This window comes from Arachis ipaensis, chromosome B9 (assembly GCF_059453495.1).
Source record: "Arachis ipaensis isolate K30076 ecotype BB chromosome B9, ASM5945349v1, whole genome shotgun sequence".
Taxonomy (NCBI): domain Eukaryota; kingdom Viridiplantae; phylum Streptophyta; class Magnoliopsida; order Fabales; family Fabaceae; genus Arachis; species Arachis ipaensis.
The window spans coordinates 65,318,932-65,333,443 of record NC_142444.1 but is presented as its reverse complement, the minus strand read 5'-3'; the positions used below and the strand labels follow the sequence as shown (position 1 = coordinate 65,333,443).

At 36.5% G+C, this 14,512-nt stretch overlaps 1 non-coding gene across 1 annotated transcript; it reads left to right on the top strand.

Annotated features, from left to right (window-relative positions):
- Positions 1-548: 548 nt before the first annotated feature.
- LOC148544907 (small nucleolar RNA R71) lies at positions 549-655 on the top strand. Its single transcript, XR_015900380.1, has one exon. It is a non-coding gene; the product is annotated as a small nucleolar RNA R71 (small nucleolar RNA).
- Positions 656-14,512: the final 13,857 nt, after the last annotated feature.

The following is a 14,512-nucleotide window of genomic DNA, read 5'->3' as shown; positions in this document are numbered from 1 at the left end:
GAGAATTATTGTTAAAATTCTGAGACCTCTGAGGTTGGTCTCTCCACCCAAAATTTGTGTGATTTCTCCACCCCTGATTGTAGGTCTTTGAGTATGGATCATTATTGGGGTATCTAGGAGCACTCCCCATGTAATTGACCTATTCAGAAGATGATTGAGCATAATCGTAATTCTCATTTTGCATAAAATTACCTGTCATATCATAAGGGACCTCTTGAGGTGTATTCTGGGTGTTGACAGCTGAAACTTGCATTCCACTCAACTGTTGAGTAATTAGACTTATTTGCTGAGACAAAAGTTTGTTCTGAGCAAGAAGAGCATCAACAGCTTCCACTTCTAAAACACCTTTCTTCTGAGGGGTTACAAAGGCCACAGGATTCCTGTTAGAGGAATATAAGTATTGGTTGTTAGCAACCAACTCAATAAGTTTAGTGGTCTCCTCTGGTGTCTGCTTCATGTGCAAAGAACCACCTACAGAATTATCTAAGCGCATCTTGGACATTTCACATAAGCCCTCATAAAAGATACCCAGCTGAGTCCATCTAGAGAACATGTCTGGAGGGCATTACCTAGTAAGTAGCTTGAATCTCTCCCAAGCTTCATAGAGGGTCTCACCATTTTTCTGTCTAAAGGTTTGAACCTCCACCCTTAGCTTAGTCAGCTTTTGAGGTGGGAAAAATTTAGTTAGAAATCCAGTGACAACCTCTTCCCAAGATTCCAGACTCTCCTTGGGTTGAGAATCTAACCACAACTTTTCTCTATCCCTCACAGCAAATGGAAAGACCATGAGTTTGTATACCTCAGGATTCACTCCATTAGTCTTCATAGTATCACAAATCTGTAGGAAATTAGAAATAAATTTATTTGGGTCTTCCTAAGGAAGTCCACGATACTGACAATTTTCTTGCACAAGAGTAACAAGCTGTGGCTTCAGTTCAAAGTTGTTTGCAGCTATAGGAGGCACTACAATGCTTTTTCCATAAAGATCTGCATTAGGAGCAGTGTATGAGCCAAGCACTCTTCTAGGTTGCTCATTCTCATTCAGATTTGCCATATTGGCATTCACATCACGATTGTGATCCACAATGGACTCTGTAGCTTTAGAATTCTCACTCAGATTTCCACGAGCTTTGTAAAGTCCAGCGTGTTGTAAATGCCACGACAAAGTCCTTTTGGGTTCAGGATCAAAGTCTAGCAGAGGTTCCTTGTCCCTGTTCCTGTTCATAAACAGACAGAAGAAAAGAAAAGTCTAACAGAGTGTAGAGAATTTTTAGTGAGGTAACCTGTGTAAAGAAATAAAATAAAATACTTACTAATTAAAGTAGAAAAAATTCGAAAATGATGACTAAATTTGGACTGAAAATTTTGAAAATTAATAGGCAAATTAAACAAGAAAATTGAAATAAAATCAACTAGGTAACACCAAACTTAATTTCAGAAATTAAGGAAAAATACTAGTGTTAATTTTCGAAAATAATAAAGCAAAATTTAAATAAAAATTAAAACTAAAATGCCTAATCTAAGCAATCAAAGAACTAGTAGTTGTTAATCACAGTCAATCCCCGACAACGGCGCCAAAAACTTGGTGCGGAATTTACAACCACAAACTAACCGGCAAGTACACCGGGTCGTACCAAGTAGTACCTCAAGTGAATGAGGGTCAATCCCATGAGGATTTATGGACTAAGCAACAATGGTTAAGAGATTTACTTAGTTAGACAAACAGAAAAGAGTGTTGAGAGTTCAAATGCATCAAACAGTAATTCAGAGAATCAGAAATGTAAGCAGTAAACAAGTTGTGAATAATATATGGAGAAACAGTTAAGGCTTCAGAGTTATCTATTTTCTGGATTGACTTTTCTTACTAACTTTTTTAATCATGCAAGATTTACTTTATGGAAAACTGTAAGTGACTAAACCCTAATTTCTTAGACCTTTTTAGTCTTTCCTAACCTTCATCAACCGCCAATTCTTTGGTCACTTAATTCCAATTAAAGGGTGAAGTTTAATTCTAGTTTATATGACATAAAAACCCTAATTACCCAAATATAAGAGGATTATATATCACGTATCCCGTTAAGTCTAGATAATTAGAAGTTTAGGAGAAATTATTTTCAAGCTATTATTCAAGTAAAGAGCTTTTCCAAGTTATACAAGAACTCAATTAGAACCAAGGTCATACTCTCATTCCACCCAGATTCATAAAATAAAGAACGAAAATAATTCTTGAATTATAAATTAGTACATGAACTAAAATAGAAAAAATAATAGTATCAATCCATACAATAGACAGAGCTCCTAACATTAACAGTGGAGGTTTAGTTGCTCATAGTTTAGAGAGAAAACTAGGATTCTGAAAAACTGTAAATTGCGGAATGAGGTTGAAGAGAAGAGAAGAGCTCGGAGGGCTGATTCTTTTCCCTCTTATATCTAATCCTAATTAATGTGAATTATATTTTCTAACACTAAATAATATCTTTTTCTATTTAAAATAAAAGTAAAATTTAATCAAAATTAATTTAATTCTACGTGCAGCCTTGTATGAGTGAAGGGGGACCACTAGATGCATAATGTGTGGCGCAAACTTGGAAAATTCCAAGTTTGGAGTGGAGTGGACAGAGAGTTCCCTTTTGCTTCCTTGCTTGTGGTGCCAAACTTGGAAAAATCCATGTTTGGAATGGGATGGTGCGTGAAGCTCCCTTTTGGAGTCTTTGAGTTGATGCTAAACTTGAGTAATCTCAAGTTTGGCGTGGAGGAGGCTAAATGCTATCCTTTGGAGAAACCTTGGTGGCGCCAAACTTGAGCCCTCTCAAGTTTGGCGTAGAGTGAGCAGTATATGATCCAAATTCTCCTAGCTTGGCACCAAACTTGAGTGTTCTCAAGTTTGGCTTTGAGCATCCAGCACGTAATTTCTCGTCTCTTCATCTTTGGCTCCAACTCTGTCAAATTCGCCCAAAACGCTACCTGAAATAAACATAATTGCACACAACTCAAAGTAGCATTTATAGTGGTTAAAACATATTAAATCTTGATTAAACTTATCAATTTAAATGCAAATTCACTAGGAAAAGATAAGAAAGATGCTCACATATCAGTCTTCTACCATTTTGGGTGTTGAATGCCCAACCTTTGTTTCTTGGCTGGCGTTTAACGCCAGCAACACTCCATCCAAAGTGTTCTATTTTCACTGCTGAACATTTCTATCACTGTTCTGACTGCTGCACATGATCATGAACCTAAAGAAATAACTTAAAGAAACAAATTAAAATAAATAAAAATAACTAACTAAGGTTGGGTTGCCTCCCAACAAGCGCTTCTTTAATGTCATTAGCTTGACGGACAACTCCTTTTAATGAGGAAGATAGTCATACAGGAATAAATCATTACTCCTTAATGGGAGCTTCCTTCTTGTGTTCTCATGGAATAGCGTAATACGCTCAAGAGTCAAAATCTTGTTCACTGCCTGAGGAAGGGTTGGGCTTGCAACAATATGCTGGTTTCCCTTTTTGTCACTCCTCTTTTCCATGGTGAATGCCATGATGAGATAAGTGAATACTACCATCTTCCATGGTGAAAATTCTTCAGTAAGAATATTTTTATTTTTCCACCCCCTAGGTATCTTCCTTTTGGGGCCTTCCTCCTTGGTGGATAGTGTTCATCCAACACCAAACTTATATTTGGTCTTAGGAGAGATTGAATGAGTTCCATTCAAGGGAGGAGGCTTGAATGCTGAATCCTTTATGCAAGTGCTTCCCTTGTCAGGGGGTAATGGAGGGTCAAAAACTTTGAACACCATCTAGTCCTTATGCAAGGTAATCCTTGTTTCTTGTGCCTCTTAGATTCCTAGCATCTCCATCACAGAGAATGGCATGAGGTTAATGCTTGACCCTAGGTCACACAGAGCATTCTCAAAGGTCATGGTGCTTATGGTGCAAGGACTCAGGAAGCATCCAGGATCTAGAAGCATCTGAGGTAGCTTTTGCTGAACCAAAGCATTGAGTTTTTTGGAAAGCAATGGAGGTTCTTCCTCCAAAGGCTTTGTACCAAATAGCTTGGCATTCAACTTCATGAGAGCTGTTAGGTACCGAGCAACTTGCTCTTCCCTATCGTCTTCATCTTCATCAGGGGATGAGTGTTCATCAGAACTCATATATTGCAGAAGTGCATGCAAAGGAACCTATATGGTCTCTATATGAGCCTTGGCTTCCTTTAGTTCTTGGATAGGGATTTCTTGAGTAGGTATTGAGCACTCAGGGGGTCTGCCTTTACTGGCATTCAACGCCAGCTCTGATGTCTCTTTGTGCATTGAACGTCCATGTTGTACACCCTTACTGGCGTTAAACGCCAGTTCCCCTACCATTATGGCCATTGAACGCCCAGCAGGGATGTCCTGGCTGGCATTCAATGCCAGCTCCCCTGTCTGTTTGTGCGTTGAACACCCAACTAGTGCTCCCTAGCTGGCGTTCAATGTCAGCTTTGTTGTTTGTATAGGCGTTGAATGCCCAGTGAGGGCTTCCTCACTGGCGTTCAGCGCCAGGCTCTTGGCCAGTTTGGGTGTTGAATGCTCAGTGAGATCTTCCTCAATTGCATTCAATGCTTTCCCAGTCTCTCCAAATTCTGCCTCTGCCTCAGTGATAAGGACCAGACACTCTTCTCTTGGATTCACTTCTGTGTCTCTGAGGAGAGTGTTAGGGTGTCTCTGCAGTTTCTGAGGAAGGTTCCTCTGAATGACTACATTGCACTCTTTAGTAAGAGCTACTGTCTCTACTTCCCTCCAATTTCTCTTATTGTTCAGTATTTTCTTCATGAACTTAGCATATGAAGGCATTTGTTCAAGAGCCTCTGCAAAAGGGATTTTGATCTCCAGCTTCTTAAAAGCTTCTAAGAATTTGGAAAATTGGCTATCCTTTTCTGCTTTTTGGAGTTGTTGAGGGTATGGTAACTTGGTCTTGTACTCATCAATCTTGGTTGTTGAAGGTTGAGTACCTTGTGTCTTGGAAGGGGGGTTACTAGCTTGCTTAGGAGGGTTATTATCATGTGACTGGCCTCCCTTGCTTGGGCATTCAACGCCCATATTACTACCCCCTTCCTGGCATTCAACGCCAGGGCTACTATTCCCTTCTGGGTGTTCAATGCCCTTATTGTTGTCCCTGATTGAGCATTCAATGTCAGGGATGGATACCCCTTCTTGGCGTTGAATGCCAATGACATTCCTCCTTGGGCATTCAATGCCTTCAGAGACGTCTTGTTCATCAGTCTGGTGTTCCTCTGTTAGCTTTTCTTCCCTTGATCTCCTATTGCACTGAGGTTGTGTGTTTAAAAATTTCCCACTCCTCAGTTGAATAGCCTGGCATTCCTCTGTTATCTGCTTAGATAACAGTTGCCTTGTTTGACTCAGCTGGGCTTCTATATTTCTGTTAGAAGCCTGAGTTTCTCGCAAAGCCTCCTATAGTTCCAGTAATTGCTGGGCAAGGGTGTGCAGCTTATGAGTCAACGGGCCATCCTGTTCTGGAGGGTTAGATTCAGTAGATACTACCTTAACCTCTCCTTTTATGGAAGTCTCAGCAGATGAGTACAGATGTTGATTAATGGCAACTGTCTTAATAAGCTCTTGAGCTTCTTTAATGGTCTTTCTCATGTGTATGGAACCACCAGCAGAGTGGTCCAAAGACATTCTAGCCATGTCTGAAAGTCCATAGTAGAAGATGTCTAACTGTACTCATTCTGAAAATATTTCGATGGGACATTTTCTTAACATACTTCTATACCTCTCCCAGGCATCATAAAGAAATTCATTATCTCCTTGTTTAAAGCCTTAGATGTCCAGTCTTAGTATGGGTCATCTTTCTTGGAGGAAAGTATTAGTTTAAAAATTTGTCTACTAACTGTTTCCAAGTTTTCAAACTAGCTTTGGGCTGGTTATCTAACTACCTTTTTGCTTGGCCCTTTACAACAAAAGGGAAGAGCCATAGTCTGTAGACATCTTGGTCTACTCCCTCATTGTATACTATGTCAGCAATCATTAAGAAATCTGTCAGGAATTCTATAGGTTCTTCCTAAAGAAGCCTAGAATACTGGCAATTTTGCTGCACTAGAGTAATAAGTTGAGGGTTGAGTTCAAAGCTACTTGCTTTGATGTGAGGTATGCTAAAACTTCTTCCATAGAAGTCAGCAGTGGAATTTGTATAAGATCCTAGTGTTCTTCTGAACTCTTCATTCCCATTTGGGATTCATGATGAAGAAAGGTAGAAGAGGTAGAAGAAGAAATAGAAGTAGAAAAGATAAACAAGAATTAAAATATTTTTGTTTTTATTTTATTTATTTATTAATTTCAAAAATAAAATTAATAATTTAAAAAGAATTGAAAATTAAATTATAAAATTCGAAAGTAGAAGAGAGAGAAGAAGAAAATAACTTTCGAAAATAAGAGAGAAGGATTAGTTAGGAAGTTTTGAAAAAGAAGAGAGAGAAGATAAGTAATTAATTAAGAAAAGATTTGAATTTAAGATTTAAAATTTGAAAATTAAATTTTTGAATTTTGAAATTTTAAATTTTGAATTTTTGAAATTGAAATAAGATAAGTAAAGATTTGAAAAAGATTTAAAAGAAAGATCATATTTGAAATTTGATTTTAAAAAAGATTTAATTTTGAAATTTGAAACTTAAATTTGAAATTTGAAATTTGAATTTTGAATTTTGAATTCTGAAAAAGAAAAGATAAGATTTTTGAAAAAAGATATGATTTTTGAAAAAGATATGATTTTGAAAAGATTTGATTTTTGAAATTTAAAGCTAAGATAAGATAAGATAAAAATTTTAAAATTAAAATCTGAATATTTTAATTATGATTTTCGAAAATATGATTAAAATATAGATAGAAAAGATATTTTTTATTTTTGAATTTAATGAGAAGAGAGAAAAACAAATAAAAGACACAAAACTTAAAATTTTTAGATCTAAGACATCCTATTATGCGAAAATTTAAAGAAAAATACCGAGGGACACCAAACTTAAAAATTTTTAAGATCAAAACAAAAAGAAATACAAGAACACTTTGAAGATTAAAAAGAACACCAAGAACAAGACTTAAGAAATTCAAAGTACACAAGAACATATAAAAGACACCAAACTTAAAATTTTTGAAAACCATACATAAAATTTTCGAAAATTTAAAAGAAAAACACAAGAAGACACCAAACTTAAAAATTGACACAAAGATTTATCCAAAGAAACTATTTTTGAAAATTTTTAGAAAGAAAGAATCAAAGTTTTCAAAAATTTTAACCAAGAACATAAACAAAAAGACTCAAACCAAAAACAAAAATTAAACAATGAAAAGAAAAATAATTTTTTTGAAAAGTTTTTCCTTTAAATATTTTTTTTCGAAAAACGAAAAGAAAAATAAAATAAAATACTCTTGCAAAAATCAGAGATAATACCTGATCTAGGGAACAAGATAATCCGTCAGTTTGTCCAAACTCGAACAATCCCCGGCAACGGCGCCAAAAACTTGGTGCACGAATCCCCACACTTTTATACAACTGTACCAGCAAGTGCACTGGGTCGTCCAATTAATACCTGAGCGAGTCAGGGTCGATTCCACGGGGATTGTGGTTTAAAGCAAGCTATGGTTAGCTTGCAGATCTTAGTCAGGCGAATCAAGAAGTAGGGGAAACTATTCGTAATTTGTATTTGTGAATTGGAATAGAATCAGTAAGAGGAATATAATTAAGGATTGGAGTTGCTTTGTCTTTCTGAATTAACTTTGGTATTACTGTCTTCTTTGCTTGTGGGTGATCTCTTCTATGGCAGGCTATAAGTGATTGACGCTAGTTTGAGTAGCTGCTAACACTCCTCTAGATCTGAACCCCAGGATTAGTGTGGATCCATTCTGATTAAGGGTGAAGCTCGTACAGTCCATTCTCCTTAACGATCCTACTCAAAATGCCACAGACAAGGTTGGATCTTCCAGATCAAAGAATGCTGCATCTTTAAGTTCAAGCCTTTACCACAGAGACCCTAATCTCCCCGTAAATTGGCTGAACTGGTGTCTCGAGAAGTCCGCAACGAAATCATGCATTGGGCGTCTGAGAGATGTATAGTCAAGCTGGCGGTTCAATGCTTTCCACTGAAGTATTCGCACGAACCCATGTAGACATGGGTGGTTTTCAGGCACGCGGTCCTAGTATGATGAACAGAGCTAATTGTCACTAGTCATCCTATTCACCATGTTGAAGAACGAATATACATCTTAGATTTAATCACACACGGATCGAAGAGAAACAGTAATACTTTTATTAATTCATAGGACTCAGCAGAGCTCCTCCCCTCAACTTAGGAGGTTTAGAAACTCATACTGAAAGGAAATACAATGGTAAAAACGTGTAAAGTGGATGAAGATCCCTAACAAAGAGTGATCTTCTACTATAAATACTAAACTAATGACTAGTAAGGGTAAAACAGTCTTTTTAGTGCTAAAATCCACTTCTGGGGCCCACTTGGTGTGTGTTTGGGTGTGCTAGGAGACCTCTAGGGCGTTGAACACTGGCTAGGGGGTCCTTTTTGGGTGTTTGGATGCTGGTCTCTTCTCCTTGGGCATTGGACGCCTGGAAGGGGGCAGGAGGCTGGCATTGGACGCCAGTTTTGGGCCTTCTAATATGAAGCATGGACTATTATACATTTCTGGAAATCTCTAGAAGTCAGCTTTCTATAGCCGTTAAGAATGCTCCATTTGGACTTCTGTAGCTCCAGAAAAGCTCTTTCTAGTGCAAGGAGGTCAGATCCGGACAGCATCTGCAGTGCTTTCTCTGTCTCTGAATCAGACTTTTGCTCTAGGTCCTCAATTTCAGCCAGAAAATACCTGAAATTGTATAAAAATACACAAACTCAATGTAGAATCCAAAAATGTGGATTTAACACTAAAACCTATGAAAACTTAATAAAAATAAACAAAACATGCTAAAAACTATATGAAAATAATGCCAAAAAGCGTATAAAATATCCGCTCATCATTTTCCCAGCCATTGATTTCAAAATTTTTGGGTAAAGATGTTGAGATTTTGAGTTCTTTGATGTTATAGGATTCAATTAGCTTGAGAAAAAGGCTTAATCGCCCCCTTTGATCCTTTGGTATAGTAAGAATTCTTAACCCTAGTGAAATACTTGAATTGTTGTGATTAGTTATTGAGTTTGTATGTATGGGTATATATTATGTGTATTAAGCAATATATATATGTAAGTGGATTGAAGCTTGATGGAGATTTTAGATGCTTGAATTTGATTGCAAGCTAGAAATCGGTTTTTGGAAGTGTTGGAGTCTTGAAAGTTTGAAGAAAGTTGAATTGGAAGTGTTCTGGGTTGAGCAGGGAATCGGCCAAGGTATGGTTTCAATTTTTCGTATCTAAAATGTAATGTAATGTGAAAACTTAGACTAGTGACCCTAGGATAGGAATTGAATTATTGATGTTGTTGATTGGTTGAGATGGATTGTGTTGTTATGTATGTGGTTAGTGTTTTGGAGGTTTTGATGGAATTTTGTATGTAAGATATACATGCCTTGGTATATGTTTAATGGTTGGTGTGTTTGAATTGTGGTTGGTACCATGTTGATGGTGAAAATGATGTTGATTGTATGTATAGTGGTTGATTGGATTGAATATTATTAGAATTGAGGTATAGAACAATGTTTGACAAGGTATGTTGTTTGAAATTGAGTTATTCAAGTAAGATTAGTTAAAAGTGGTGAACTGGTGGATTTTGAATTGAGTAAGAAAGTTTAAAATTGAGTGGAATGTGGTTAATGCTGAATTGGCTAAGGTTTGGGTTAGGTTTAAAAGGTTTGGAAAGTGTATGTTTTGAAATTTGAGGTTTGCTAATTTTGTGAAAATTATGATTTTGGCCCAACTTTGGCGGAGCATAACTTGGTCTCTGGACCTCCGATTTCTGTCAAACTTATTTATAAATAAAACTTGGTCTAATATGTTTATGCCGATCGAAGAATGGAGGAAAAATGTTTTAAAATGAGGAAGTTATGCTCAATCAAAGTTTGGAGTACAAAGCTAAAAATTCTAGACTTAACAGCTTTTTGGAACTTCTGCATTATACGCGTACGCATACCTTTCATACACGGCCATTCAATTCTGTTTGGCATGCGTGAGTACGCAACAATAGAGTCGCGCATGTGAAATGGGCAAAAATGCATGCTCATGTGTACGCGTGGCCGACGCGTACGCATGACCTGGAGTTTTTGCGTACGCGAACCCCATCATACGCGGCCATTCGATTCTTTTTGGTGTGCATGCGTATGCGGGAAGGGTAATGCGTACGCGACATGGTCCAAACGTGCGCTCACGCGTATGCGTGACTCTGTTTTCAGCAAATATGAGTTTTGCATTTTTAAAACCAAATTTCAAACCTCTAAGCCTCTATTTTCATCCTTTTAGTCCTAGATCCTAATAGTATGCCTAGTAATGAGAAGAAGCTAGGAAAGGTGGTAACTTGTGGATGAAGTAAAGGGAGAATTAATGATGAATCATGATTAATGATGATTGTATGAGTTGTTGAGGATGATGGTAGAAGTACTGGGTATGTCAAGGGCCGAATAGTTATATTTAATAATGAATTATAGCTGGTTATGGATTATGTTATGAGCCGGATGGCTGTGATAAAAATTAAATTATGGCTGAGTATGTATATGAATATGATTGATGATTGATAATGTGATTATTGCACTTTCAAATATCTGAGATACGAGTTTTCTTGGGTGAAAGTAGTGGCTAGCCACCACGTGCTCCAAGTTGAGACTCGATACTCTGCTGACCCTATGTCGTAAGTGTGGCCGGACATTGTGAAAGTTCCGGATGAGTTCGGCCCAGTGAATAAACACCAGTGTGGGTGTTGTATGATTATGATTATGATTACTCGAGTTGGGGATGCATGACAGAGGGACAGTCTAATGGTTATCTACCAGGACTTGTCGGGTTGGATTTATAACTGACAGATGAGACTCATCAGCCACTAGGACAAGCATGCACCATATGTATCTATATATTTGTTTAGTGTGTTTTGTTTGGAATACCTAATTAACTGCATAACTACTTGCTATTTGTTTATCTGTTGCATATGCTTTCTACCAGTGATTTCCTTGTCTAAAATAAATGTGTTTGTAACAACTGGTTTCGGTGGCAGTTAGGAGGTTCGAAAGAGTTGGAAAAGGGAGTTTTAGATAGACCAAAGACCCTTAGCTAGTTGCCTATTACTTTTTCATGGATTAGTTATGTTTATAAGCTTTAATTATCTGTTGGAAGTTCTAGGATCGCCTTTGACTTTTCCAGGACATTATATGTTAGATATGTGGGTACTGTTACCATGCTGAGAACTCCCGGTTCTCACCCATGTGGATTTTGTGGTTTTCAGATGCAGGACTTGAGGCTCCTCGCTGAGGCATGCTGGAAGCTTCTAATTTAGAGAAGATTTTTATCTCTCGGGGCTTTATTTTGGTTATATGTATTTATATAGATATTTATTATCTCTACTGATTATGTATATACAGTATTAACTCCTCTTAAAGATTATTTTGGAGAAACAGGTCCTATAATTCTGTATTTTGGGTTTCTTTTGGGTTCTCCTATATATATATATATATATATATATATATATATACTTATATGCTCGGGCCGGTTACCTTCGCAAACCTGGTCTTGAGCTTTGTTATCTGTATTTTGGCACTCTTCTGTATATACATCCGTGTTAGCTTATCTTTTATCTTGTTTTGCTTACGTTATCGAATTCGTAAGTTTTGCGCTTTTCAATTTTTAACGATGTGGCTTTACCCTTTTCTTTAAAGGCTCCTAGTTAAAAACCTTTTTAACTATTACTATATATATAATTTTACTTTTAGAGGTTGTAATACCTCACCACCTCTGTCTTATGACTTAAGCATAAGGCTCTGTGTGGTAGGGTCTTACATTTAGCACCGAGGAGCATGAAAACCACGAAAAGGCTACTAGACATGTGGCGCTAAACGCGGCCCTGGGCGTTTAGCGCCAAGGTGTTCGCATTTCAAGGATCTGTCACTGTCCGTGTGGCGTAAATGTCAGGAGTGGCGTTTAGCGTCAAGGGTGCTGCAACATTTAAACTCCCCTTTGTCCCACTGGCGCTAAACACGGACCTGGGCGTTTAGCGCCAGGTCAAGCCATGCGCTTTTTATGTCCCTCCCCGTTTCATTTTTTCTTTGCTTGGGGACAAGCAAACTTTTAAGTTTGGTGTTGTCGAGTGAGCTCTCTGTTTATCTTATTATCAATTGCACCAAAGGGAGGTGAATTATTTTATTATCAATTGAGTTCCTTTTATGCTATTTCCCTATTTATGCAATTATTTTATTATTTCCTAGTTTCTGCTATTTGCTTTCAGTTCTTTGCATGATTCTTAGCATTTTAGCTTTTCTAGTTTTAGTTAATTATTTTAGTGATTTAATTTTAGTTTGAAAAGGATGTCTCATGTACCGCTCACTGAGCTTGAAATTAAAAACAGAAAAAGAAAAGGGCTGATGTATTGCATCAAAAATTGAGTCTATATTCTGAATTGTCTATTTATTTTGATGTAGTGGTATTTATCTGCGGTTTTGAATGCATAAAGAGAATAGTGCATATTTGATCTTGGAGTTAAGGTTGTTAATTCACGAGGTATAGAAATTTAGAGAAGTATTATAAATTCTCTAAATTAAATAAGAAATTAATCCTAAAAAACAACAAAGAGAAAAATAAAATATAAAAAGCAAAGCCCAAGACTTTAAGCATCAATGGCTAGGAAGGTTAAGTGTGATCAAAAACTCAAAAGAGTTATTTTCCTAGTCATATGCTTGTGGTGTGAATGTGTGATGTGGGATTATTGTCGGTCTAGAATTTTCACAAAATAAATCTCGTTGCAAGCATAGTCCAAACCAACAAATTATCCTCACATCAAAGTTTAATTTATTTGTCACAAGTACAAACCCAATAAAAATAACCGAAGTATTTAAACCTCGGGTTGTCTCTCAAAGGAATTGCAGGGAAGTGTGCATATTATTGGTTATGATGTATCTTTTGGGGGTTTTGGGTTTATGAACAAGAAATTAAAACTAACAACTAAGGAACTATAAAGGCTTAAAGCTACTCAAGGCAAGGATTAAGAGTCAAGGTTTCCTATCTTGGACTATTAACCACAATATGATGATTACACAGAATTAATTCCACTTAGTTATCCTCTAACAAATGAAGGAAATTCAAGTAGACATAATTGGTCCTAGAACCAATTAACAACCCTATATCACCAATGGAACTGGACATCAATAATCTCAAGGGACTTAAGTTCTCAATCACAAGCCAAGAGTATCAAAATCTATACTAAAATCCAGCCAAGCATTTTATCAAACAATTGGAAGGCATAAAAAGAAAGCATGTTAAAATAGTAAGAAATATAAATCTACAACTACCCAAAGCAAGAAAATGACAATAACAACTCAATTAAACAATAAGAAACATAAAACATCAATTGCATTAAAGGAAATTGAAAGCTACAAGAGTTATAAACATAAATGCAACAAAATGAAGGAAATAACAAGTAGAATTAAAGAATAAAGGTGCAAGAATAATAAATTACAAGGAAAAGTAAATGAAAACAAGAATTAAACGTAAATCTAAGGGAGTTCTAACCTAATTCTAGAGAGAAGAGAGAGCTTCTTTCTCTAGAATATGACCTAAAGCATGTTTCTATTCTATTGCTAATTGCTCTCTCCTTGTTTCTACTTGAATTCTGCATCAAATAGCTTCAGAAATGAGTTGGATTGGGCTTCTGCAGCCCCAGAAATTGCCCCAGCGTGTTTCATTAATGAGGTCACGTGCTGCTTGTCATGCGTACGCGTCATATTGTGATTTTCTGGCTATACATACGCGTAGGTCACGCGTACGCCTCGCATGGCAGATTTCCAAAACTTCATTTTTTCATACTTTCTCCACTTTTGCATGCTTTTTCTTCATTCCTTCAATCCAATATTTACCTTCTAAACCTGAAATCACTCAACAAATATATCAAGGCATCGAATGGAATTAAAGTAAATTAAATTAAGCAATTTTAATGCCTAAAAAGCATGTTTTCACTCTTAAGCACAATTTAGGAGAAATTCACAAAACCATGCTATTTCATTGAATAAATGTGAGAAAGTTGATAAAATACTCTAAATTCAACACAAGATAAACTCTAAAAATGGGGTTTATCAATCTCCCCACACTTAAACCAAGTATGTCCTCATCTTAAACCAAGAAAGAGATAATGGGTATCAACATTTATTCAATGCAAACTATCTATATGCACTCTATCTAAATGCATACAACTACTTAGTCAAAATAAATCAAATTCCAAGAATACATATATGAACATGAGGGCTAAAGTAATCACAATCAAATCAAATCCACAATTAAATTGAGTTATTGAAAAGAATTTACAAACTTGCAAGATAAGAGATGATCATAGGTGA